We start from the raw sequence: 26,484 nt of genomic DNA, 5'->3' as shown, positions 1-26,484 counted from the left end.
TGAAATAATATCAAAAAATATCTTGGGAAAGATATGGATGACCATGTGGTATAGAAGCTTACAGGACTCTGAACAAATTACCTCAATATAATAGAGGTTCTATGTGAGAAACCCACAGCCAACATTATATTGAATGGAAAAGCTGGAATCATTTCCTCTAAGATCAGGGACAAGATAAGGGAGTCAACTCCCATTGCTCTTATTCATTAAGTTAAGTGAAATAATCCAGACATGGAAAGACAAATACTTCATGTACTCATGTGGAAGCTAAAAAAAATGTTGATCTGAAAGTAGAATAGTAATTCCTACAGATTTTTTGAAGGGTAAGTGAAGGGTATGGTGGAAAAAGGGAGGCTGGGTTTGATAAGTACATGCTTTATGCATGTTTGGAAATATCATACTGAAACCCATTAATATGTACAATTAATATGTTTTAATAAAAAAGGTTTACAGCAATAAATGCCTACATCAGAATTGGAGAATGCTCTCAAATAAACAACCTAACACCATACCTTAAAGAACCAGAAAAAGAGTAAACAATCACAAGGTTAGCATAGGGAAGGAAATAACAAAGATCAGAAAAAAATAAACGAAGAGAATAGAAAAATAATAGAAAAAGTCAATGAAACTAAGGTATTTTTTAAAAGATAAATAAGACTGACAAAACTTTATCTATTCTAAGAAAAAAGGAAAACTCAAAGAAAATGGGACATGAAAGAGGAGACATTACACCTGTTAACAGAAATACAGAGGATCCTAAGACTACTATGAACAATTACACACAAATAAGTTGGATAGAAATGGATACATTTCTAGACACACACAATCTAGACACGTGTCAAGACCAAATCATAAAGAAACAGAACATATGAACAGATCAGTAACGAATGAGGGCATTGAATCCATAATAAAAACTCCCTCATCAAAGAAATGTCCAGGCCAGGACCTGAGGGCTTCATCTCCTCTGTTGTAGTCAGCTTTTTTGCTGCTGTGACTAAAGGACCCAATCAGCACAATTGTAGGAGAGGAAAAGTTTATTTGAGGGCTCACTATTTCAGAGGTCTTGGTCCATACAAGGCAGGCTCCATGCCTCAGGGCTCAAGGGGAGGCTGAACACCAAAGCAGGAGAATGTGGCCGAGGGAAGCAGCTCACACCATGATCAGGAAGCAGAGAAAGAGGACCGCTCACCAGATAAAAATATATACCCAAAGGCTTGCCCCCAGGGACTCACCTCCTCCAGCCACACCTACCACCTCAGTTACCACCCAGTTAATCTCCATCAGGCAACTAATTCGCTGATTGGGTTAAGACTCTTATAACCCAATCATTTCTCCTCTACCTTCTTGCATTGTCTCACACATGAGTCTCTTGGTGACACAGAAAAGATGTAAGCCATAATGTACTTCAAACATTTAATTTAGAATTAATACCAATCCTAGTCAAACTCTTCCCAAAAACTAAAGAAAAGGGAAAATTTCCAAACTAATTTTATGATACTCAAGGCAGACTAGGATACCAAAGGAAGAGAAAATTACCAGCCAACATCCCTGATTGCTAAGAGCCACGGCCAAGTAATATGATGCATGGCATTTTTGGTTGAAAGGTAAGGCCAGCTAGCCATTGAGATGATATGATTATATTAAGATTTGCATTCATATGGATATTGGACTCCTGCTGTTCACCTAGGCCTGCTATGGTACTCCTGCAGAGTTCCCATTGGTTGGGGAAGTACAGTAGGAGGGAATTCCGGGGGAGGAACTTGTTCTGGGGTTCCGGGAGAACCGCCGCCTGTGTGGATCCGGCTTTTTCTGGGCGTGTATTGGCGGCAGTTTCAAAAAATAAAGTTTGTTCCTGCTTGAGTGGCTCGTGATTTTGTGCCCAGTCAGACTGCGGCACCTGATAAACAGAGATGTAAAAATCCTCCAAAAAATACATTCAAACCACATTCAATAGCATATTAAAAGGACCATTTGCCAAGATCTAGGGGGATTTATCTAAGACACAAGGATGTACCAATGTAGGCGAGCCTATAAACCTAACTGCACTCCACAGAATGAAGACAACCCTTGCAAGAAGTCAAGTATACAATGGGATACCTTAAGAAAAAAGGCCAAATACAACAAGCCTACAGCTACCATCATACTAAATGTTGAAAGCATTTTCTCCAAGATCAGGAACAAGGGTGCCCACTCTCAACACATCCACTTGATACAGTACTGGAAGCCCCATCAGAGCAATCAGGCAAGAGAGAGAAACACAATGTATGCACATTGCAAAGAAGGAAGGTAACTGATTCTGTCTACAGATGCACTGTCTTACATGCAGAAAACCTTAAGATCTCCTGAAAACGCTATCAGAATTGATAAATGAAATCAGTAAAGTTGCAATTTTTTAACAAAGATTCAATAGCCTTTCTGCATACTAACAGCAAAATCTCCAAAATAGAAATCCAGAGGGAAAAAATCCCATTCACATTTAAAAAAAAGAGGGGGGGCTTTCAATAGTCATTTTTTAACATGCAAAGTGGCAAAACATTTAGCCACCCCGAGCCCACACCCCCCAGGTGAAGATTAACAAAGCAGTGCTCTGCCTCCTGTAGTAGCTCTCATATTGTATATAAGTGCCCCGTCTGTGGTTATTTATGGCCATATCCTTTCCATTTTTTGCTGGTTTTCTATTAAAAATGGCTCCTGAGCATAGTTCTGACTCGCTCTCTGGTTTCCTAAGCATAGAAGGTTGTGGGATGCTTTATAGAGAAAAATCCACCAAGACCAATGGGAGAGCTCAGGTGAAACAGGAATGGCCCTGTATCTTCCCAGGACAAGGGAAGAGCTGGCTAAGCCGGTGGCCAATGTGCTGTATAGAGAGGCTGTAGAAAATAACGAGGGAGATGGGAGAGCTGATGGACATGTAAATCTTGGATCTAGCTTCTTAAAGGGCAGGGGGAAGGACTGAAGTGACCAGTGTCACAGAAGTCTAGAGAGGCACATTCTCCTCTGTGTTATGTGTGAGCACAAGGACACCATGATGTCAAGGTCAAACTGACCTTGACAAATCTATGTACCCTTGAGCTAGTTCTTGATGTCTCTGATTCTTGGATTTATTTTTCTTTCTTTCTTCCTTTTTGTTTTCTTCATAGAAGGGATAAATATGGTACTTAGATAGGCTTGCTGCAAAGACTCAGACAAAGCATGTAATGCACTTGGCCGAGTGCCTGGCCCCAGTTAAGCCAGTAAGTGCTCAGTGCAAGTTAGCAAGTGGCACCCGACAGGAGTTGACAGACCAGGCCAGACCTCAGTTCTCCTGAGTCAGAAATGAACCAAGGATTTTCAGACTATTCTCCCAAGTATCCCCTTTTATTCAATCTAGTATCTTATTTAAATCGGATTTATAAATTCCTCTTTGGGATGCAAACTGAACGTTATTTATGATCTTATTTGTATTTTACACCTCTGTGTTCTTTGAAAAGAACCTGATGTAGCTTACAGGTAGATAAAACTTATGCAATAGAATTATCATATGTCAACGCACAATAATGCATTCAGAAAGGGTGATTCAAAATTATGTGGAGAAAGGAGAACTTAATTTCACCCTAGAGTGGAATGGAACAATACACTTCCCTTGGGGGGTTCCTAAAAATAAAGATAAAAAGAACAGTATCAGGGACTGTGGCTAGGGCTCAATGGTAGAGGGCTTGCCTTGCATGCGTGAGGCACTGGGTTGGATCCTCAGCACCACATACAAATAAATAAAGATAGTGTGTCTCTCTACAACTAAAAAAAAATATTAAAGAAAAGGACAGTATGATTTATTTCTGGCTGTATAAACAGAAGTGCATTTTAATTTTGTTCATAAATACAAACTTCTGACACTAATATCTAAGAAAAGATTGTTAGATCTTTTGATAATCAATAGTATTCTCAGCAGCAGTTGTATAGAATATACCAAAAAAAAAAAAAAAAAAAAGAAGAATACGAACAGAATGTTCTCTTGTGGCTGCTTCTTATCTTCCCACAGTAGAAGCTAGGGTTGCTGTGTTACATTGTAATTCAGGGAAGGCATCTCAATGAGTTTCACAGGCGCCAAGGTAGGGGTAGGGTAGATAGAAAAGACAGGCTCCTGGCTTAGTAGCTTGGCTGTGTGTCCTTAAGAAAGTCACCTCATTTCTCTGAGCCACAACTTTCTCATCTATAAATAGGACTAATGCTTAAATTAGAGGATTTCTTAGAGAATTAAATGAATTAAAGTGCCTATTGTGTACCTGGTACATTGTATGTTTCTTTCTTTTTCCTGAGCTAATGGTGTATGCTGCTTTTGGTTATTTGAGGACAGAACTGGGAAAACGGAAGGAAAACATATTCTTCGAATTATCCCAGGGCTGGAGGATGGAACCCAGGGGTACTTTACAACTGAGCTAACATCCATGGCCCTTTTTATTTTTTGAGACAGAATCTTGCTAAGTGGCCCAGGTTGACCTCAAACTTGAGATCCTTCTGCCTCAGCCTGCCCGGTCACTGGGATTGCAGGCATGCACCACCCACCGTGCCAGGCTCACTTTAAAGGCAAGAAAATACCTCCAACAGAGCTCTTTTCCTCTTGTTCTCTTCATGTTTCCTTATTGGAAAAATGGAAGATCAAAGAGAAGGTTGTCGGATCCATTGAGATGTTGAATTGCAAACAGAAGGGCAAAAACTGTTCTGTCTCCTGCTAAGGAAAAATCCTACAAAAGGGAATCAATCAATGTGAATTCTGCTGAAGGACTGAGAATTGGCTGTTTATTTGCATTTGCTGGGAGAGAGAGAGTTTTGTGTCCACCACCAGTGGAACCAGCAATGGTGTAAAAATAATACCAGGTGTTTGAGGCTTATTAGAATGACATAGGCCTCCTTCTTCCGGAATTAAAGTGTATTAGAACCATTTATCTCATTTGAGGAGACAGGAAGGTGCTCGTGGAAGGTGAAGAATATGTATCCCACTTCCTCTCTTATGGTTTTGGTGTTAAAGACTGAATATTGAGGTCAGGGAATTAAATGCTATTGTGGAGATGTCAGATACTAAAGGAGCACGTTCTATCATTTTGACTGCAGTACTTATGAAAGAGATATATATTCTTGTCCACAGGAAATGCATTCCTTTTTTCTTTTTCTTTTCACAGGGCTTGAGAAATAACTTCAGAAACGGAATCTGGGGACCTAAAAACACAGGCATTTTCTTTGAGCGGTAGGCACATGTCCTGAGAGATGTGTTGATGTTTTTACAGCAAAATTGAGGGGTGAGGCCATAGGAAATGGGCAAGACTCTTACCAGAATGCTGTACCTGTGAGAGGAACATGTAAATCCAGGAAGCCTGCTCTGAAGAGGCAGTGCCTTTGAATCTGTGCAGTTGTCATTGATCAATTTTAATCTGACCTTTAACCTCAAACCCCTTTCTTTTAATGTTCCCCTTCCTCAGTGCCTCTCATCCTACTTGAAGGACTCCTTAATTCTTGAGTTACTAGGGAGATAGTTTTCACTTGTGATTCTATTTTAATCTTAGAAACTTTAGAATTAGACTCAAGTGGTCCTGTAAGGCAGGTGGTCTGTTGAACATAGAGCTGGGCTAAAAATTAGTATAACTAAATGGAAAAAAAAAACGGGTGAGAGTGACGTGGGCCATCAGATTCAGCCATTCCCTGGGAGTATGGAGTAAGCACAAGTTAGATTCTACAGAAAAGCTCCATCTCATGAAGTTCATGACATTTCATGCATTTCAGATAAGCCTCATTTTTCTGCCTTGCTCCAGGAGGAAAATTTTGATTTGGCCTCATCTGTGAAGAACTTAAGTAGCTTTAAATGATCATGTTGATTAGTCCACCTTGTTTTGACAACTGGAAGGGCTAGAACCATCTAGAAGCCCAAAGACTGATGGTACCCAAAGCTAGTTGATGGTCAAAATATATTTTAAAAATTGATTCCTAGGTCTTTTCCTTAGGAATTCTAACTCCCAGGTTTGGGGATGAGGCAATTTTAAAAGGCTCCCCAGACTGCTATAATGATGAGCCAGGTTTGGAAACCAAGAACCTAATGAAGACCATTAGAACACAGGAGGAATATGCCAAGGCCCATGCCATGCCACCTTGGGATCAAGGAAATCAATCCCAAGAGAAGCCTCCAGGTGATTTTGCTGTGCAGCCTGGTGGAGCACCAGCCTCCGAGAGAATCAGAGCCACAGTGAGGCCAGGCCCACTCATTCTCTCTCCTGAAAGTGGCAGTTTCACGAGAGAAGTAGGATGAGAAATGAAACCACATTTGCAAGTTATATTCAAAACAGAAAAAGGAGTGAGTCAGTGTTTCTTAAATATTTAGATCCACGGCCTGTCATGCAGTTCCAGTTTTAAGCAACGCCAGTTTAAAACTCCTTGGTGGTTTCTCACCTAGTCTCTGACTTTGATAAACCTCTCACTGTTTCGATTTCCTGACTCATAGGGATGTCTGCAAGAGTAAGGTGATAATGACTGAATGGGGGAGAAGATGAGGTTCAGGGGAGTGAAGAGGGTGTGGGAAGCTGGAGCAGGCTTGCAGACTGACAGCCAGGCACGAAGCTGAAGCCATTCTGCTCCAAATTGCTCGTTCTGAAGGGCTGCGGAGCACTCCATTCCCCCAAAACTGCACCATGGGAGAAAGAGACTGAGACTGCATATTCTGACTAGGACCGTGGGGCAGGGGGACAGCTCTACTGAAGGCATCCCCTTCCCCACCAGGGACCAGAGCCAAGTATGCAGAGAGAAGAAGCAGGGCGGGAAGCTACAGAACTCGCAGGGGTAAGCCAGGAGATCAATGGCTTTGAAAAATACAGTGTGACAACCATTAGTAGCAGGGGCTGGGTCTGAGGGGAAAAAAAAAAAAACAGAGACATGACCCTTGTCCTCAAAGAGTTTATGTTTTAGCAGGGAAGAGAATATTTTGTCAAAAATCACTCTACTGCCAGCTTTGCCCCCACTACCTGAGTTAGACAACTAATATTGGAACTTATGAAAACTAGAAAATATGCCAACCTTCAGGAGAGTCAGCATTCCTATTTGTAAAACAGGTACAAAGCACATGCTGCAAGGCTGTTTAAAAAAATTATATATATATATAATTATATAACATATATTTATATATTATACAACATATATTTATATATTATATAACATATATTTATATATTATATAGCATATTATATATATATATATATATTAGTTGTTGATGGACCTTTATTTTATTCATTTTTTTATACATGGTGCTGAGAATCAAACCCAGGACCTTACTCATGCTAGGCAAGTGCTGTACCACTGAGCCATAATCCTAGCCCTGCAAAGTTGTTTTGAGACTTCAACAACACAACACATCCACGCAGAGTCTGGAAGGCAGTGGAGGTGTAATGAACAGGTTGTGTCCCTTTCTGAGGAAGGAAGGATGGTGTTTTAGTCAGCTTTTCATTGCTGTGACTAAAAGACCCGACAAGAACAACCTAGAGGATAAAAAGTTCATTGGCTCATGGTTTCACAGGTTCAGTCCATGGTTGGCTGACTCCACACCTCTGGGCCCGAGGTAAGGCAGAATATCATGGAAGAAGGGAGTGATGGAGTTCATGACAGCCGGGAAGCAGAGTTCCACTCACCAGGGACAAAATATAAGCCCCCAAGTCACAGCCCCGGCGAACTTCCTCCTCCAGCCACACCGCACCATCCAGTTACCAGCAGTTAATCCCCATCAGTGGCTTCATCAACCAAGGCCAAAGCTCTCACAACCTAATCATTTCACCTCTGAACATTCTTGAATTGTTTTGCACAAGAGCTTTTGTGGATACCTCATATCTAAACCATAACAGAAGGTATTTTCTAGAGAGTGGTAGGACACCGTTTTTGAAGGAGGCTGAATTTGAGCTAAGGTTTAGAAATTAATAGAGATAGATAGATATTGAGCCACATGTTGGGGTGCATGCCTGTAATCCCAGCATCTTGGGAGGCTGAGGCAGGAGGATTGCACTTCAAGAACATCCTCAGTAATTATTGAGGCCTTAAGTAATTTTGTGCGATCCTGTTTCCAAAAAAAAAAAAAAAAAAGGCTGAGGATACAGATCAGTGCTAAATTGCCCCTGGGTTAAATCCCCAGTATACCCACCCCCTCCCACAGCAAAAAAAGGATTTTGACAGGTAGAGATAGAAAAGTGTACAAAGCACAGAGGTAGGTCAGTAAGGCAAGAGTGTGAGTATATTAAATACCAGAAGATGTACTGCTGGCTTCTATAACATCCCTCAATGGTTCCATTCTGGATATAAGGGGACTGTCTCTCCAGCTCTTCAGAGAGCTGGGCTACAGTTCTCATCTGCTGGGGGAGCAGGATATGTGCAAGAGAGGGCAAGACCAGTAGAGAAGCAGCAGAAAACTAAGGATGGAGGCTAGATCCCTAAAACTCAATCTTCTCAGATCAATATAACAAAGCAAACACCTGCCAACCATGAGATAGCTGTAGAGAGTGTCCCAGAAACCCCAACCAGCTTCAAGACACAGAATCCCCATGACAATTACACAGCATTACACAGCCACCACTAGGTGGTGCCAAACCCAAGTTCAGACCTGGATAGATGAGACAGGTGCAGCAGGATCCTGAGACCTCCAGTCTGGCTGGCTGTGTTAGCTGGCTCTCAGGAACTTCACAATAGTATAATCATATGGCTTATAAGAGGGGCTCTCAAAAGTATGGTCCTCATACCATTAGCAGCACCCTGTACCTGCTAGAAATGCAGATTCTCAGGCCCTACCTGGACCCACTGAACCAGAAACCCTGGGGGCAGGGCCCAGCAATCCGTGATTCAACAAGCTCTCCAGGATGCATGCTAAAGTTGAGAACCCCTGCCTGATGCACGTGAATGTCTGGACTCTATTTCTAATGGTATGGCAGGGTTTCATCAAACCACTGTCCTTGGACAAATCAGTCCCATCTTTAAGGGCCAATAAAATGAGAAAAGAGATAGCTGGAAAAGAATGAGCTATCATCAAAGTCCCTGCAAATATACTATATTTTGTCAGTTCATCAATAGGGGAGATGTTTACAATTTTCCTGTTCAAATGGATTGGTGGTGTTGGCCTTCATGGTTCTTGTTGAAAGCGTTCAGTGTGGTGTATCTGAATTCTAATGGCTAATTTAGAAACACCATACCTACCCATGATTCAGCTTCCCAAAGTAATGTTGATGCCGTATAAGTAATCCCAATGGAACAGGGGTCAAAACACAGGTTTTGTAGGAATAAACCCAACAAGAGTGCCTGCAATGTATTTCTCGTCTCTGTTGTGGTAACCCAACCAGAATAAGACCTTCCATCAAATTGAAATTCTAAACACAGGCAGCCAGAATTGATTTAAATGGTTAAATCCTAGAACAACAACTATCAAATAAACCTCTCATCCAGAAGCTACCTAAAAGACTTAACAATGACAGTCAATACTTAAAGGTAAATCAAATATGTAAGCCATCTCTGCTTTGCAAATCAGCAGTCTAAAACTTGGAGATCTACGAGCTGGGGGAAAAAAAAAGAGCTATGCCTCAAGAAATCAGACTCAGGATGGACGAGGAAGTTAAAAAACAATCAGCCATCTGTTTGCCAGTGCTGCCCCTCCTTCAGCCACTGATACACACTGACATGTAGCTGCAGCTTTGCAAATTAGAATGCAAGCAGAAGTCTTGTCTGCCTTGACTCCTGGGGTATCCCTAGTTCTTAAAATAGGGTCGGGCACACAGTCGATGTTTGGTATACTGGTTAAATAAATGAATGATCCTACAACATTGATGTAGGTGGTGCTGTGCAACAGAACTTTTGGGATGGTGGAAATGTTCTATAAGTTGTGCTATCTACTATAGCAGCTACATGCGACAGATGGCTATTGAGCACTTAAAAACATGGCTAGTTTAATGGAGGAACTAAACTTTAAATTTTAAATAGTTTAACTTTAAACAGCTCCATGTGGCTGGTGACTACCCTATTGAACAGGATGGTTAGCAGAGGATGGGGGAAAACGTGTGTGTGGAAGGAAAACAAGAACATAAAACAGCAATGTGCTTGGAATGCAGAAAATCTTACCTAGGACTCCTGACCCAGGAAGTGATTCAGGTAAGAGCCCAAGGGCTGGGCAAGGTTTCCTAGGCTCTGGGTTCTTTGCATTTTCCCCTTCAACCTGCTAAAGGCTGTGGCAGTAGCTGCTGAGATGAAGAGAACTGAGTTTCCAATTCCAGGATGAGAGACTGCATTCCTCTCTTCATCAGGGCCAGTGGGAGAGGGACTGATGGACAGCCAGCCAGGGACGAGTCCCCACAGAGTCCAATGCAGTGAAGAGCTTCTCTCTCTTGGCTGAGCTTGCTTTCTGGGTCCTTCAACTGTTTTCCTTCATTCAAATATTTCCTAATGCTAACAGCCAGCCCCTGCTTTCTAGGGGGGCACTGAATCAAAGACTGACCCTCGGGATGGAGTTACGCCTTGACGTTCCTAGGCTTGCCACCAAAGAGAGGAAATCTTCAGGAGAAAGGGCTGCCTTGCAAAAATGAGATGATTAAATGAGAGACATTTGATCTTAATTATTTTTAAAAAAGACGTGCCTTTTCTTTTCCACCCAGACTAGTGAAGATGGCTGGTCACGTATGTGGTGTAAGGCCTCAAATGAAGGCTTAATAGTAGGCATTGCTTTGACATCTGATAAATTCCGGAAAGCCTCAAATGGCCTAATCACAAGTTCCCTTCCTTACTGTGCTTCATGGATAAGGTCCCCTCCGTCAAACAGTCCTTATCACAGGGAGCAGCCAGTGGAATTATTCATACAAGTATCATGTCCTCCCAAGGGAACCAGGAACACCCATCCCCTCTTGATAGTATAAAACCTGAGTGCTCATGCCACCACCCTCATCCCCAAGCTATGAGTAAACGTGAAGAGTGGACTCCTGTTGGCCTCATCTATCCAGTATCAGGTGAAGTGCATTTGGCCTTCCCCATAGATGCCCTAACCTCAGGGTGGCCATGGCTCCCTCACCAGCAAGGCACATTGGAAATGATTCAAACAGGTTATAGATGTTTTTATTAAATCTTCATAAGTAATTCATCAGTTTCTGGTGGGTCAGATATCATTTATCGATATTTCGGATGGTTCCTCTCCTTCTGAGTTCTCCCCTGCACTTCAGGGGCGTGAAGCCTAGAAACCGCTTTGTGGAGAGGCCCTTGCCATCAGGATTCCCATTGGATCCCACATCAGAAACACCCGTGTGACATGCAAAATAAACCATCATTCTCTAGTAGCAGCTGAGGGACTCTGGTGGGCAAGAGATAGAGGGTTTTGCCAGAGGATCCTAAGTATCCCCCAGAGAACCACCCATGGGGCTACAGGCTGTTCCTCTATGACTCTTTCATGTTCAAGTTTCTCAAATTTGCCGTAGCAGATAACTCTGTGCCCTGGCTCCTGTCCTCTTGGCTTCACCTCTGATTTCAGCCATGACCACACAGTTCTGTATACACTTCAGCTCACATCGTGCTGGCAGTGTTCAGGTGCAACTGCTCATTTCCACTCTCTGTTCTAGGTTCCTCCAACACTGCAGATGCCATGTGGAATTAGTTGAGCCCACATACCTGTGTGCAGCTCAGAAAGACAGAGCTCTATTCCTGAGGTGGGGGCAAGTCTTGGGAGCTAACATAAAGACCCTCCAACCTTTCACACTTTGGGGAGACCATTCTGGAAGACACCTGAATGCTTCTCATTAGAGTCTGATAGAATCAAGTTTCTACTTCCCCAGTGCAGCCTCTGGAACATGAGATCATGGTGGCATTCCTGTTCCCCTCACTATCATACTGTTGTTCCTTGGGATCATCTTTCAGTTAAGCTCCCAGCTTGTAAGTCCTGACCACAGACCCTTCTTTGGGAGGATCCAAGCTAAGACAGTGGCCTTCCTGCCCTTCCCTTGCCCCACCTTCCAAAGGTTATGTAAACTTTTAATTCACTAGGCATGGTAGCAATGCCTGTAATTCCAGTGACTGTGGAGGCTAAGGGAGAAGGATTGAAAGTTCAAGGCCAGCCTGGGCAACTTAGCAAGACCCTGTCTCCAAATAAAATAGAAAGGATTGAGGATGTAGCTCAATGACATAGAGTGCCCCTGAGTTCAATCCCCAGGACTGCGAACAAGAACAAAATACCTTTAATGCCCTGTATGAAAATGTTTCCCGAATGGATGGAACTAGAGATCATCATGCTGATTGAAATAAGCCAGACACAGCAAGTCAAGGGCTGTATGTTTTCTCTCATATGTGGAAACAAGGTGGTGGAGGGGAGGGGTGGGGGTGGTGGTTCATGATAATAATAGAAGGAAAACAAGCCCAGTAATCGAGGAGCAGAAGATGGGGATGGATGTGTGAAATCAAAATGTGTTACGTGATGTATGAATATATCACAGTGAACCCCAACATTATGTATAACTATAATGGAGCAATAAAAGTTTCCATTCTTCATATCTGGAGTGGTTTCTGTTTCCTGACCAAATTATAATTAATATGGTTATGTAACCTTCTGTGTTAGATCATTCTGTTATCTACGGATACACATATGCCTTCATTATTTTATTTTTGTTATTGATTACCGTGGAAGACATTATTAGTTTTACCAATAGCCATACTCTCAATTTCCTTTTACTAACAAAATCCAATTTTGGTTAGCCTGGAAAAGCCGCTGACCCAAATCTTAACCTCCCAGTCTCCCCTGCAGTTAGGGGAAACACTATTCTGCTAAAGAGATATAAAGGGAAGTCCACCTGAGATTTCTGGGTCAGTCTTTCTTATCAACCCCTTGTCCTTTTCTCTTTCCACCTGGGACAAAGGGATACGTTTGCTTTGTAGTAGCACCCCCTCCTCCACAGAAAATCTTAATTAAGCTTCTCCGGAGACCCTTACCATAATTGTTCATAGACGCTCAGCAAAATTTCTGGAAACAAATTTTCAGGCAGGGGATATGCCAGCAGAAGCAGAGTGTGATAAGAAAGACTAACCCAAGGGCTTCGGAGAGGCCTTTGCATTTCAAAGTTAGTTAGGTCCTTGAAAGCCAGCTGGTGGGGAAAGGAGGAGGAAAACTCTTTTCCCAGGCACTGATTTTCACAGACAGCTTCCTTGGGGGTTATTTTTGTAAAACCTGGCCTGAGTTGGGAGCCAAGAAGAATGAGAAAATACCTCCTGCTATGTGGACTTCTGCAGATTGTGAACCTCTGAGCCCCCCCCCCCCATACACGGGGTATTAAGTTCTAAAACTTCCTGAACTCCGAGTTCAGGGGGATTGATCGATTGTAAGTGAAAGCTTTTTCCCTCTGAACCTGGCTGCAGCCAATAAACCTACTTCCTGCTACATCCTTGGTATCCACCCCTGTCTGTCCCACAACAGTACCACAGGGGAAGAGTAGGACCAAAGTCACTAAAGGAGTTTGGGATGTTGGTGGCACCATGGAACTGCCTCAGCAGTCTGGAATGTTGGTCTCTTTTTCTTTGTTACATTAGAAGGATCAATATCTATTTTGTTAAGCTGTTACAGTGGCATCTCTGACACTCGTGATTGCAATTCCCTACCTGATACACTGCATTCATATTTTTAACTTTAGAAATTATTTCCTTTAACCAAACTCCCAGAAGGAAATCATCACATCGAATGAGGTATAAACATATGTAAATCTGTGACATATGTTGCTGAATTATTTTCCAAAGGAAACACATCAATCTATATGGCCACATCATCCTTAGAAACTGTATATACTGGAAAGGGACCTTGTAGGTATTTTCTAATTTAATTATCTTGCTACTTGGTTTCCATTTTGATTAGTAATCTGAGATACTGCTGGGAGTTTCCAAGCTCAGAGGCTACATGGTGATAAAAACCTCTGTGGGAGCCCTCCTAAAAGCAGTGTTCTCTTCTTCCAAAATAATTCTCTGCTGTTCCAATTAGATAACAGTGGTCAGCAAGATAGAGCAATGAGAAGATGAAAAACTGTAGAAGATGACCAGGAGACCAGTGTGGCCAAAGGTGTCCCAACAGCTTAGGAACCACTGCATATTCAAAAGATAGATAGAAGGAAAAGGGTGGAGGAATTTCATGCCACCAACCGAAGAAGAACAATTAGATAGCAAAAGACAACATGGGATAGTTCTACCTGATAGGTCCAGAGGTCTCGTGGCCTGCAGAAAGAGCAGCATGTAAAGAGAAATCCAAAAAAGGTAAGGAGAAGATCAGTGTCCCATAGGTGTGCCCACTATGTTTTTCCATGTCCTATGTCTTGGTATTCAAAGCTTGGCCCAGCTTATGTCTGAGCTCCTTTCCCATCGTAACTGGCAGCTCTACGATCCTGGGATGAGTTACCATGACACTGCTTCAGGGCAGAGACTCTGGTAACATCGCATGCGCATTTACTCATATCAATTCATTCACTGCTCATTCGCCCTTTTCTTGCAGGTCTACGCAATAAGCAGTATGAGATAGCTTCTGGTCTCAAGGCACTTACCATCCGGGAATAGTAATGACACCTATAGCAATAAGAACAACACAAAGTCCTGTAGGTTAACTGCAGAAATGTGTAGGGCTATAAGAGCTGAGAGCAAGAAGAATTTCTTCCCAATGGGGGTAACTGGGGAATCCTACATGAAGAAGGCTGTTGAACTGAACCTCAAAGCGTAGGTGGGATGTCAAGAAAATGTTCAGAAGAGAAAAGCAATAACTCTGATGGAGAAAGAATAGAGAGCAAAACTAGGAGATCTTGGATCATGTCTAGTCTCTCTCTTAAGACTGGGAGGTTGTACATTTGTCACTTAAATTCTGTGAGCCTCAGTTGCTTACCTTGAAAAATGGGTGGCATCATTCTGTATTAGATTAAATAATACACGTGGACGTAGCTTATACATTATAAGGAAGTTTAAATATAATTGGTTGTCTATTCTTATAATGATTGCTTTTATTATTCTGAATAGGATTAAAATGTTTAGGGTATGATGGGAACAAGTTTCTTCCTTCCACATTTAAGATCAGACATAATTTATGTAATTGATTGCTATGTAGCTGTTTGTCATCTTTGACACACACACAGGCATCTGCACAGGTACATCTGCATAGAATGCTCATGCCCTGGGGTCAGAGAATGTATTTTCTCCATCAATGTGCACAGTAACTCCTATGGCACATGTGAAGAGGCCTTTGTCATTAATTTTTTTGTATTCTTATGGTCTGGGCTGTATTAAATAGGATTAAAGAAGTTGCAATTTCATCATGAGATTGAGTTTATAAGCAGGAAGGAGATTCCAAAGGCTTGAAGGTAAGCTCCATATGAGGAAGAAAGTCAGTCTCACCCATGTTCTGTCTCACACATATTCAGGCAGCTTTCCGGCCTATAGAGATGGGGGAATTTGGAAAAAAAAGTGAATGAACTTCCTTGATGACTGGAAAATAAAATCGTGGAATTGCACAAGAGGAAAAACATCATGGGGCTTTTACTTGCTTTTTTGATACCTTTCAGTTTGGATATGCATAAAGTTGATTTAAAAAAAAAAGAAGCAGAAAAAGCAACTTACTTCTTTCTCACTGTTGAGTTTGAGATGAGTCAACTCAACTAGGGAAGAGAAATGCTTAATTATTACCTGAACATTATTATTGATGAATCCAGAAAACAGCCCCCAGCAAAAGTGGCATAAATACACCACAGGATTTCGAGGGAGAGGGTCCAGGGCAATGACTTATGTTACTAATTCATGGGAAAAGAGGTGAGGCTGCATTAAGTAGCGGTTGGTGTGAGTTGAGAATTAACGCTCCTGCCATTCCTAAGCATCAGCATTTCATTTAGCCTGATAGTTAAATATTTTATCAATATGACTGATTCCAACTAATAGTTGAATATTTTATCAATATGGCTGATTCCAACTAATGTTTATATTTAACACATTTGATAATAAACTCAATTTTTATACAAGAGCTTAGTAATGTGAAGAAACATGCCTCTCTCTTTATTCCTACTGATCTGAGAAATCAACCTGAAGGTACCTCTAAGGCCTCCCTCTCCTCTGGTGCCATGTTGTGCCTGCAGCAAATGCCGGTTGACATTTATTGTGCAGTGACTATCTGCCCAGTGACATTCCAGATGGGACTGTTTTATTGCTGGCTTCACATCTGACTCATAAAGTAGGCACTGGTGGCCTTGCTTTTCGTTTTTTCTTTTCCTTCTCTTTTTTTTTTTGGGGGGGGGAGGAGGGCTCAGAACTTTCAGTTATTCAAGGTCATAAAACTAGCTGGTGGCAGGCAGAGCCTTGATTCCGACTCAGGATTTTGATAGCTCAACTCACTGTCCTTCTTTCAAACCATGCTGCTTCTCTCTGAATAAAAGCATGCAGAACTACCTAAAAACCAGCCTTGAAAACTCACACCTACTAAGTGCCCGTATTGTCCATAAGCACACAGGCTTCTGATAAGCTCATTTTACTTCTAGAATGAGCTCTGAAGACCCGTTTCTTTAGGGTCTCTAAAAGTAACCACAAGGATCACCTTTTTTTTTTCCTCTGATTTTTCTTACAGTTTTTTTTTTTTTTTTTTTAAGTTTAAGGGCAAGAGCAATGGTTCAAAAGCCTTTTTATCTTTGACTTAAAGACAAAAATTTACCTCTTCTTTCGCCACCCCTGCTGGAAATGAATTCATACATTTTCGCTTCCCTTTGTCATTAAAAAAAAAAAAAAGTGCTGTTTTAATCAGCTTTTTTCACTGCTATGATGAAAAGACCTGACAAGGACAATTTTAGAGGAGGAAAAGTTTATATGGGGCTCATGATTTCAGAGGTCTCGGTTCCTAGATGGCTGACTCCATTCCTCAGGTCATCATGGTGGAGGAGTGGTGGAGGAAAGCTGCTTAGGACATGATCACCAAGAAGCAAAGAGAGAGCTCCAGTCAACAAGGACTAAATATAAACCCCAAACGCACACCCTCAGGGACCCAGCTCCTCCAGCCACACCCTACCTGCCTACAGTTACCACCCAGTTAATCCCCATCAGAGGATTAATCCACTGGTTAGGTCAAGACTCATAACCCAATCATTTTGACTCTAAGCTTTCTTGCATTGTTCCTCACAATTTTTGGAGGGCACCTGATAGCTAACCACAACAAGTGCTTTACAAAGCAATGCCCCAATCCTTTCTAGAACCTTCTCTCCTAGTACAGGAATGCTCTATGTGTGAGAGCAAGCGACACTTCAGGAATGGATTCCTGAAGTGAGAAAGACTTCTCACTGATTTTCTACCTTTATTGAAGTCAATGACTTCTTCCTCGGAAACCCCTCTTTCTCAAACACACACAGATTCCTTTTCAAGAATCCAGTCAGGCTTCCTTTTGCCTAATACACCACATTTCCCAGCTCGTTTTTGTTGCTTTCCAACCCATTCTTCTTCCTTAGAAAACTGGTATCCTTCCCAGCTTCCTCCCATACGCCCTGATGTTTAAGCCTCTCACCACTAATTTCCACATCCCTGACAGGGACTGTCGTCTTTCCTTTATTCTGGCAATTCAAACATAGAGCTATCCCTTGGTATGCACGGGGAACTGGTTCTAGGACACCCCCGGGATACCAAAATCCACAGATGCTCAAGTTCCTTATATAAAATTGGGTAGTGTTTGCATATAACTTATGCACATCCTCTAGCACACTTGAACTTCTCTCTAGATTATTTGTAATATTAATACAATGTAATGCTATCTAAATAGCCATAATACCATTATGTATTAGCTTATTTTGTTTAGTGAAAAATGACCAGAAAACAGTCTGTACATGTTCTGTATAGATGCAATCTTCTTCCCCCCAATATTTTCCACCCACAGTTGGATGAATCTCCCGACGTGGAACCCATGGATACAGAGACCCAATTGTATTTCCTTTAAGACTTACTTCCACTAAAATCCATTTCTACCGTAATTTCTCCTTAACCTACACCCCCTCAACAATCACATGTATATTCTTCACATATCTAAAACACCTAGGGTCATATGGGGCTTTAATGAACATTTATTTAAATTCTCATTACAATGCAACACTTAAAAATGCCCCTCCCTGCCAAAAAAAGGGATTCATCCCACTAGGAAAGACAGGGTTACAATTAACTTTTTATGAGGTGTATATATGTTTATCTCTTAGGCCTCTCCTAATCACCCAAACCAACTTGCATCCCCTTGAGGCTAAATCCCCTCTGATGAGAATGTACACGTACAACATGGAGAGCAAAAATTATTTCACTGTAGGGGCTGGGGATGTGGCTCAAGTGTAGCGCGCTCGCCTGGCATGCATGCAGCCCGGGTTCAGTCCTCAGCACCACATACAAAGATGTTGTGTCCGCTGAAAACTGAAAAATAAATATTAAAATATTCTCTCTCTCTCTCTCTTTAAAAAATTTTTATTTCACTGTCTTGCCATATGACAGAGACTGGAGGTGAATCCATGGGGATGTTTTAAAACCTATGTGAGCTTTATCACAAAGGGCATCATCATTGTTCACGGAAAGCTCATTCCTACTTGTGGACATAAAAGGGGACTCTAGCACTGTCTATTCTACTTTCCTAATTCCTTTCTCTTCTCTCCTTCTGAGTTTATGATCTTATCTCTTTCTGGGCTATCTCTTGGATAGTCTTTCCTGCCCATCCAGGTCTCCACCCACTTCCTCCTGTTCACTTCCTCCCTAGTCAGTCCCTCCAAACTCTCACATTCTAGTTACCTCCCTGCTAGTCGCCTCTGACTGTGGACTCCTTCCAGAGCTTACCATTGGCCTGCTGAATGACTGCTCAAAGTCATCCTTCCTTCTCAAACCTCAAACTCAAAGCCATCAGAATAAGCTGATACACTAATTTTCTTACCTACTTCAAATGCATCCTTGAGCGTTATTTTTTTTTGTAATGGACTTCTCCTCTCAGTGACCCCCGCTGAAACCCTTCCCCTGTGTGCATTACCAGGTGACAAGTCTCACACGTCCTTCCTTTGCTGCTGTAATGGCCTAATCACTCCTCCTCCCATACTCAAGCATTGGTCCTTTAATCTGTTAGAACCTGTGTAGCCGTGGCCAGGGGACATGCCTGGATCTCAGCAAAATGGCCATCTGGAAAGCAAAGATGCTGGGGCAGATAGATAGGGGTCGGGGCTGGGAAACTCATCTGATTAGAGAGACTGGTGGTGAGAGGCTGGGTCCCTCCAGCATGTTGCCCCATAGACACACAGACACACTCAGGCAGTCTGGGTGCATCAGCAATCAGGTTTTGAAGAACAGAGTGGCAGCAGCCTAATTCACCTACCAGTTCACTCACAGCAGGGCCCGAGTCTAGCAGTGGACAGTTGTAATGGTCACCTGCTGATTTCCTGCTTTCCACCTCTTAGTTTCTAACAATCAAGTCTGATCCCGACACCAGCACACCTGCAATTCTTCAGGGGCTCCCCACTGGGCATTGACAGGGGTATGAGTCTCCACCTGCTAGAGGCAGGAAGTCAGGAAGGAAACTGTAATAACCCGTGTGCCATTAACAGAAGGGAATTTTCTTTCCCTTCACCACAAAGCTGGCCGAGATCCAGACAGAGGTGACATCATCAGCCTCGCTCTCAGGGTAAGATGACATCAAGCAGAGCTGTGACCCATGCTTGTTAGCATGCAGCAAGAGTGACATACACTCGAGTGACTGTCATCGACTGCTGTCTTACGGCTAGTTGTTTCCAGGGTGCCCATCAACCTACCCCCAAAAGACATGTTCTAAAAACATTTCTGTTTCCTGCTAAAGTAGGTGAAAGTTTTCTCATTAAATAAAGATAATTTATAGTGGGAGAGAAAACTTTGGTGAATGTAAAACCCAGTTATTAACACACTGTGGGGTCCTGTACTCTGTGCAATCTGAGTCCCTTCTATGATTTTTACCTCCCCTCACCAACCTTAAAAGAACCATCTCTACACGGTTATCTTGCTTACAGAACCTCCCATTCCAATCCTTGAATTCTACTCACAATGGTACTTCACAAAAGTATATGCTGTCACTTTCTCCAATTAATTATAAATGAAAAATGACTTAATGTTTTTAAGCAAGAATAAAAAGAGAACCAGATTGGCACTTTCAGGGCTCCTTCTTTTTTTTTTTTTTTCCTTTGAAAAAAAAAAACTACTGTTTAATTCAAATACCAGCTCCTGAAACAACTTTGATGGAATCATAACATTTCTGGCACCGACAGTCACAGAATGTGTGAGCTCTTAGTTTAGAGCTTCGTGTAGAAGTGACTGTCTCTAATGACACCCAGCAGAAGCCAGTGTGCCTCTTTGTTCACAAGAGCCAGGAAGAAAAGCCACATGAGTCTCTGAGTGCTTCAAGAAGCTAGAGCGGTACCCAGCACAGGTTATGTGACCTGCAAATGTCATGTCTCCCCCAGTGCCAGACCCTGCCTTGCATGTCTACAGAAGAAGGACAGCCAATCAAACACGCTGTCATTTTAAGCTCTTAAAATAGAGATGGCAAATGATTTCTCTACAGCCCTGTTGATAGAGGAGCTGAGTTTTCTAGAGCACGGTGATCAGGTGTGCTTTATAGGATGGGCCCACTGTCTTAAGAGGGTTCATCGAAGAAGAAGGTCATTGACTGAGCATGAAAAGAAGACAGTAACATCAAACAGAGATTGACTTAATTAGCTCCTCCCTCCATCCCCCATTTCTGGGGGCCTGGCAGTATTCAGAGAAGTTCAACAAATGAAATTTCTTATCCTTCTTACCCTTGAGACACCTCTGGAATAAAAATAAGGTCATTTTCTTGGTAGGAAAACTATATCTTGCATGATCCAAGCATTGTTTCTTGCCCTGGTATAAATAAAAGCTGGGTTGACATATTAAAGTCCTAAAGGCCTTGACTTGGACACAAGCCCTTTGGCTCAGATGCTCTACAAAACAAAACCCCTTGATCAAAAGTCATCCCCATGTTCGCAACATCGCAATCCTTAAAGACTAGAGGAACAAAAAAGACAATTTCCCTTTCCTGTGATGGCAAGTTAAAAGTTGAGATCTCTGTTGCCATGGGGATGAAATTCCTCTAGCAGTGCTGGCCTTTTCCTGGCACAGGAAGTCAGTACTGTAATCAATAAGAAAGGAATGCTTCCTTTTCCGTATCTCTTTTGGGGTACAGGATTGCAAGAAAACCACAGAGCACCATGTTTGATGGGGCCCCCATTGTCCACATATAGGATTTGCCCCATGAAATGTCTGCATTTCCCAATAAGAATGCCAATCCACCCCTTCACCACACTATGCTAAAAGGTCTGCTAAACATTTGAGTTCACAAGCCAAAACATTACGTGCATGTAAAATGGCCCTCAGCTCCTATCAGTTCCTTGCTAATATGTTGTTTTTTTTCTTTTCTTTTTTTTTTTTTTGCATCTTTCATCTATCTAAATGCCTTCTTAATCAAGAACCAACTCGAGTAGAGAATTCCTCACATCCTGAGTTTGGGCATAAGTTCCTAAGACGTCAATGAATCTCTTTAGAACACTGCACATCCAATTTGCGTCAGGGAAGTTTCTGTTACTAGACGTCTTGGTGACATTTGATTCCACGCTCATTATGCTGAAATCCTTCTGGCTTTTTTTTTTTTTTTATGATGATCTGGTCATTTTCTGGTCATCTCAAAGCCCTAGAATTCTTTCCCCTTTCCTACAGAGAAACTTTGATAGAGAGTTCAAATCCTTCAAAGCCTTCCCCAGGGTGATAATGAATGGATGATTCCCCCCCCCCCTCACGTCTCCTATGTATACAGTCGGCATCCCTCCCCTGAAGAACTGGACTTAAATCTATAGTATTTATACATATTTACCTTGGACAGCAGAAGAGATCCCCTCCGTACGGAAAGGTCATCTCCTTCTGGAGAATAGCGCAAGGAATAAAATCGGAACAGATGGGCGTGTGCCTAGATCCACCAAATTACATGTCTTAGTGACATCATGGGAAGCTCTCCCTGGGATCAGGACTGCACATCCTGTTGTGGGGTAGCAAGAAAAAAGACGCCAAGGCGGAGTCAATGCTGCATGTTCTCTGGACTCGGGTCTCTCTTCTCCAGGTCATAGACCTAAACCACATTTCTAAAGCTGCCCTGCAGTTGTGGGGAGTGGGATGCATCTGAGCTTTAGTCAGTGGCCTGGAAACCCTACCCACCCTCTCCTTTACCATTATCCATCATCTTTCCCTACTGGGTAGGTACAGAGAACCCGGCAGAGGGACGATGAGTTTTAGAAGATGGAGGGTCTACATAAAAGATAAATTCTGAGTCCCTAAATGACTATATGGTACAGGACTCCTCTGCAGCTCACCTTCTGCCGAGCTGCAGCGGGCCAAGGCATGAAGAGTAAGCATATTTTTATCATGTCAAGCCATTGAGATTTTTGGCTTTTAGTTAAAGCAACTGGCTTTACCTACCCCATCTAAAACAGGAAACTAAATGGCTCCTGAAATACCATTCCTTCTGGGAGCTCAGCTCACCATTGTGCTCAACTAATCCTGCCTAATTCATGTTGGGATTGTGAAATAACTTTTGGTAAATGGACAGTGTTTATTGGTCCTCTAGTTTTGAGGACAGGAAGAAATATATATATATTTTTTGGTACTAGGGATTAAATTCAGGGGTACACGACCACTGAGCCATACACTACCCCTATTTTTTTTTTATTTTATTTAGAGAGTTGTTTAGCACCTCACTGTTGCTGAGGCTGGCTCTGAACCCTCGATCCTCCTGCCTCAGCCTCCTGAGTAGCTGGGATTACAGTTTGCACCACTGGGATGTGCGACCAAAAGCACAAAGAAAAGCCTCTCCCATCCACTTCCTCAAACATTCCATTTGTATGGGAAAAAAAAGGACCAAGATAAATAGGACAAAACACATTGTCTCTGAAAACTGGAACCCAGGAGTGTCATGTCAGGTAAGGCTGGGGGAGGACAAGGGTCAGGGACAGGGACAGTACGGCATCCAGCCTCTTTCAGATGACTCACTTGCAGTGGACATGAGGAGATGATCCCACGACAACACCACTTTTCCTTTGGCAAATGTGTTGTGTGCAGCGTGGCTGGGTTCAATGGGAACGGTTTCCAAGAAAATTAAATGTCAGGGCTTCTGGGCTTACTGGTTTTATTTTCTATAAATTCCCTTTTTAATTCCACATTGAATAACATTCCTCAGTGTCCATGTGACAAATTAGCTTCAATCTTAATGGGGTGTGAGAATCAAGAAAAGAAGAAAGATGAGCTGTGGTTCTTACCCTAGGATGGCAGGAACGGAATGAAGTTTAACGGCAGCTTTTCATGGCTCTGGGGAAGAAGTAGCACATAAGGGATCATATATATATGCATATTGGTTGTTTATTCTTATCTTTTTCCTTTTCCAACAACTGGTGTTCTGATATATGCAAAGCCTAGTAAAGCAGGAAGATGGTTTCCTCAAAGTTTGCAAGGGAACTGGAAGCCAGCCACATTGTCCTGCTGGATCCCATTCAAAACCACTCCTTCTGCTAACGAGTCAGTTACAGCCTTGCTAGGGCTCAGAATTTCTCCTCCCAGCCTCTTAACTCTGCAGAAGCTCCACGTAACACCATTCTCCTGGGTAACATCCCGCCCAAGTTTCCTGAACATTGGAGTTGGTGGGTGATGATGAATGAGTTTAGGTGTAGATGTGATAGTCAGCCAGAAAAGATTTTCATCTCCTAATCCCTTCCCCCACTCACATATATTAAAATGCAATGAAAGCCAAGGGAATATTCTTTGGGCAGACGTGGATCCTCTGATTCCAGGCCCTCAGAGATAAAACTTTAGTCTTTGTGAGCTGCATTTACAGGCCACAAATAAGCATGTGGATTCAAGAAATTTTCCCCAGTAGAATAAAAGAATAGTGAAGAGCCTGAAATAAAAATACAGCACAATTTCTTCACGTTTCAATGTGAGAAGACATGACTGGAAGGGCTGATGTGCCAAGGTCTGATTCTCTGATACGTCTGACTGATTTGACATGACAGAATATATGTGTTCCATACATCTTCACACACAGGGAGGGAAGAAAGGATATGTACTAATTTGCATGCTAAGCTCTCAGATGTCTGGATGCAACGTGATATTTAAAATATCATATCCTTGCAGCATGCATCATCCAGCAAAAGTTTCTTAAAGACTTAAAACTTCGGATTAGAGAAGGCTTTTGCCAAGGTTTTATCAAAAGGAAATTTGGATTGGAAAGACTTATTTCCTTATATGCTCTTTCCAGGGATAACAGCACAAATCAACAGAGGACACATTTCCCAGAGATTTGTTAAAATATGCTCTCGGCTGACAGTTATGTTTCTACTTACAAAGAGAATGGGTTATGTTTTAAAGTGGGTTTTGATTCCTAAGCCTTTTCAGGGTATTAAAAATCGACCCCAGCCCAGTAGCTGGTACACCGTGCCTTTTAGAATTATTTTGCATGACATAGTTTATAGGTTTGGTTCAGAAGTAGGAAAGCAAGGGATAAATCACAAATTGTGTTTCCAGTAGAAACAAAAACAATAATATCCATTCAAATGGTTTCAGGGAGGTTCACCAACAACTTCCTCCAATGTTTTGACAGGAAAATTCAAGAATGTGCCACCAACGAATCACAAATAGTAACCAATACTGTGAAGTTACTCTAACAGTTCCTAACAATGTTGGTTCTAAAGAAAACAGTATCAGAATGAAAGAAAGAAACAAATAAATAGATAAGGGTTATTTCCTCTGATCATCCAGCCTGGGAAGGATGTCAAATTTGACCAATTAGAAATGCATGGACCTCAATCCATTGGCCAAAGGCAGGGAAGGTTTGGCTACTGGGTGAATGTTTTTTTTTTTTACAGCTGGAGAACCAACTCAATGAGCACTCATTGAACTTCTCTGGCTGCTCCACCTTAGGAGTTGCCTGTAGGAGTTTTGGTTCTACAAACCAGGTAAACACACAGGCACACGTGTGCGCGCCTGCACACACACACACGTAGAACGTCCCTTCAACCTGCTTCCCTGCAGACTCTGGTGGCAACAGAGAGTTGGGATTAGTCTAGTACCTCGATAAACGATAGTTAAGCATGGACTAGGAGAAGCTTGTACAACACTGGATATGGAAAGGTTGAACAGGAACACCTTTGGAGACAGGCAGAAGCAGAGGTAGGGTAAGGGGAAGACAGAAATGTGATCAACTAAAAATACCCCTATGCCCATTCAATGGGAGAAAACACTGTTTCCATCTTGGACCCCAATCAGAGAGCTACATTTCCCACTAAAAGTAGCTTCAAGGAGTTATTTAGTCTAAAGGCAGAGTGGAAAAGTCATCGTGTTAAAAGAGGACACATATTAGAGAAATAGAGAACCAGAATCACAGAGCTAAGACAAACCAACCTGGGGCCAAGTGGGAGAACATATAGCTATAACTCTGAAGAATTTGTGGCAGAATTTGTATTTATTACAAATACAGCAATGAAGATTCTTTTTCAAAGACTATTTTTTATTTTTATTTTTTTTTAGCTGTAGTCGAACACAATACCTTTATTTTATTTATTTATTTTTATGTAGTGCTGAGGACGAACCTAGGGCCTCACACATGCTAGACGAGCACTCTACTGCTGAGCCACAACCCCAGCCCCTTTTAGAGACTTTTGAGGGGTTCGTAAGTAAACACAAGGATAAACTCATGACGAGAAAAGAACAACTTTATTGCCTGTTATTCATGAGATCAAGAATATCATGGAAAAAGGTCAGCAGAAAAAAAAAATCAATGTTCCATTGAGGATCTTTTTACAAATTAGCTATGGATATTCATGGCTTCGTTAACTTATTACAGAATAAACATATGGGGTTGCGAAGTTAAACCACAGCGTATGTAATTAAATATAATTTACAAAATGTCATTTATGACCTGACCTCTCTTTGGAGCTCTCATCTGCTATTAGAAAATGTTCCACCATCTACCTCCACTCTTGACCAGCCTCCACTTAACCTACTTGAACTGTCCAGTACCCTCCATTCATTCCTTCACATCACTCCCCTGTGTACACGGAGGACTCACAGGGAACAGGGTTCTGTTGAACCCTGCTTTCAAGGAGTCCGTTCTGTCTCCAAGTCTATTTATGTCCATTTTGTTATTTGAACTACAAAACTGAATATATACTACAAAATGGTGTGTGTTGCTGGGGGGGAGGCTGTGACGAGAAAGAGATGAGTGTATGAAAATCCAGTCGAATGCTGTGGGTAGTTTTAATTAAGGCAAGTTTCTTTGACCAACACTTTCAATTAGATGTCAAGGTAACCAGAAAGAATTTTTTTTAATTGTAGAAATCTAAGATTCTTGTCAAAATACATTCAACTGTTACGTGTAACTCATAAGAGCAAATAAAATAAAAAGAAATTTAAGATTCTACACTCAAAATGTCTCGG

The 26,484-nt window shown here is 42.0% G+C and overlaps 1 protein-coding gene across 13 annotated transcripts in view; it reads right to left on the bottom strand.

The window, feature by feature from the left end:
- Tmem108 (transmembrane protein 108) overlaps window positions 1-26,484 on the bottom strand; it is a 297,680-nt gene that overhangs the window by 144,293 nt on the left and 126,903 nt on the right. For 2 of the 13 annotated variants that reach the window (XM_078043329.1, XM_078043332.1), the window contains exons 2-3: window positions 23,313-23,361; window positions 21,878-22,039 (exon numbers count right to left, since the gene is read on the bottom strand). The exons of the other annotated variants lie outside the window; for them this stretch is intronic. The gene's annotated coding sequence lies outside the window, so the exon portion shown is untranslated. The remainder of the gene's footprint in view (window positions 1-21,877; window positions 22,040-23,312; window positions 23,362-26,484) is intronic. 13 annotated transcript variants of the gene reach the window in all.

Source organism: Ictidomys tridecemlineatus, chromosome 3 (genome assembly GCF_052094955.1).
Source record: "Ictidomys tridecemlineatus isolate mIctTri1 chromosome 3, mIctTri1.hap1, whole genome shotgun sequence".
NCBI classification, from domain to species: domain Eukaryota; kingdom Metazoa; phylum Chordata; class Mammalia; order Rodentia; family Sciuridae; genus Ictidomys; species Ictidomys tridecemlineatus.
Note: the sequence above shows the minus strand (reverse complement) of the source record. Positions and strands in the feature narration are given on the sequence as shown.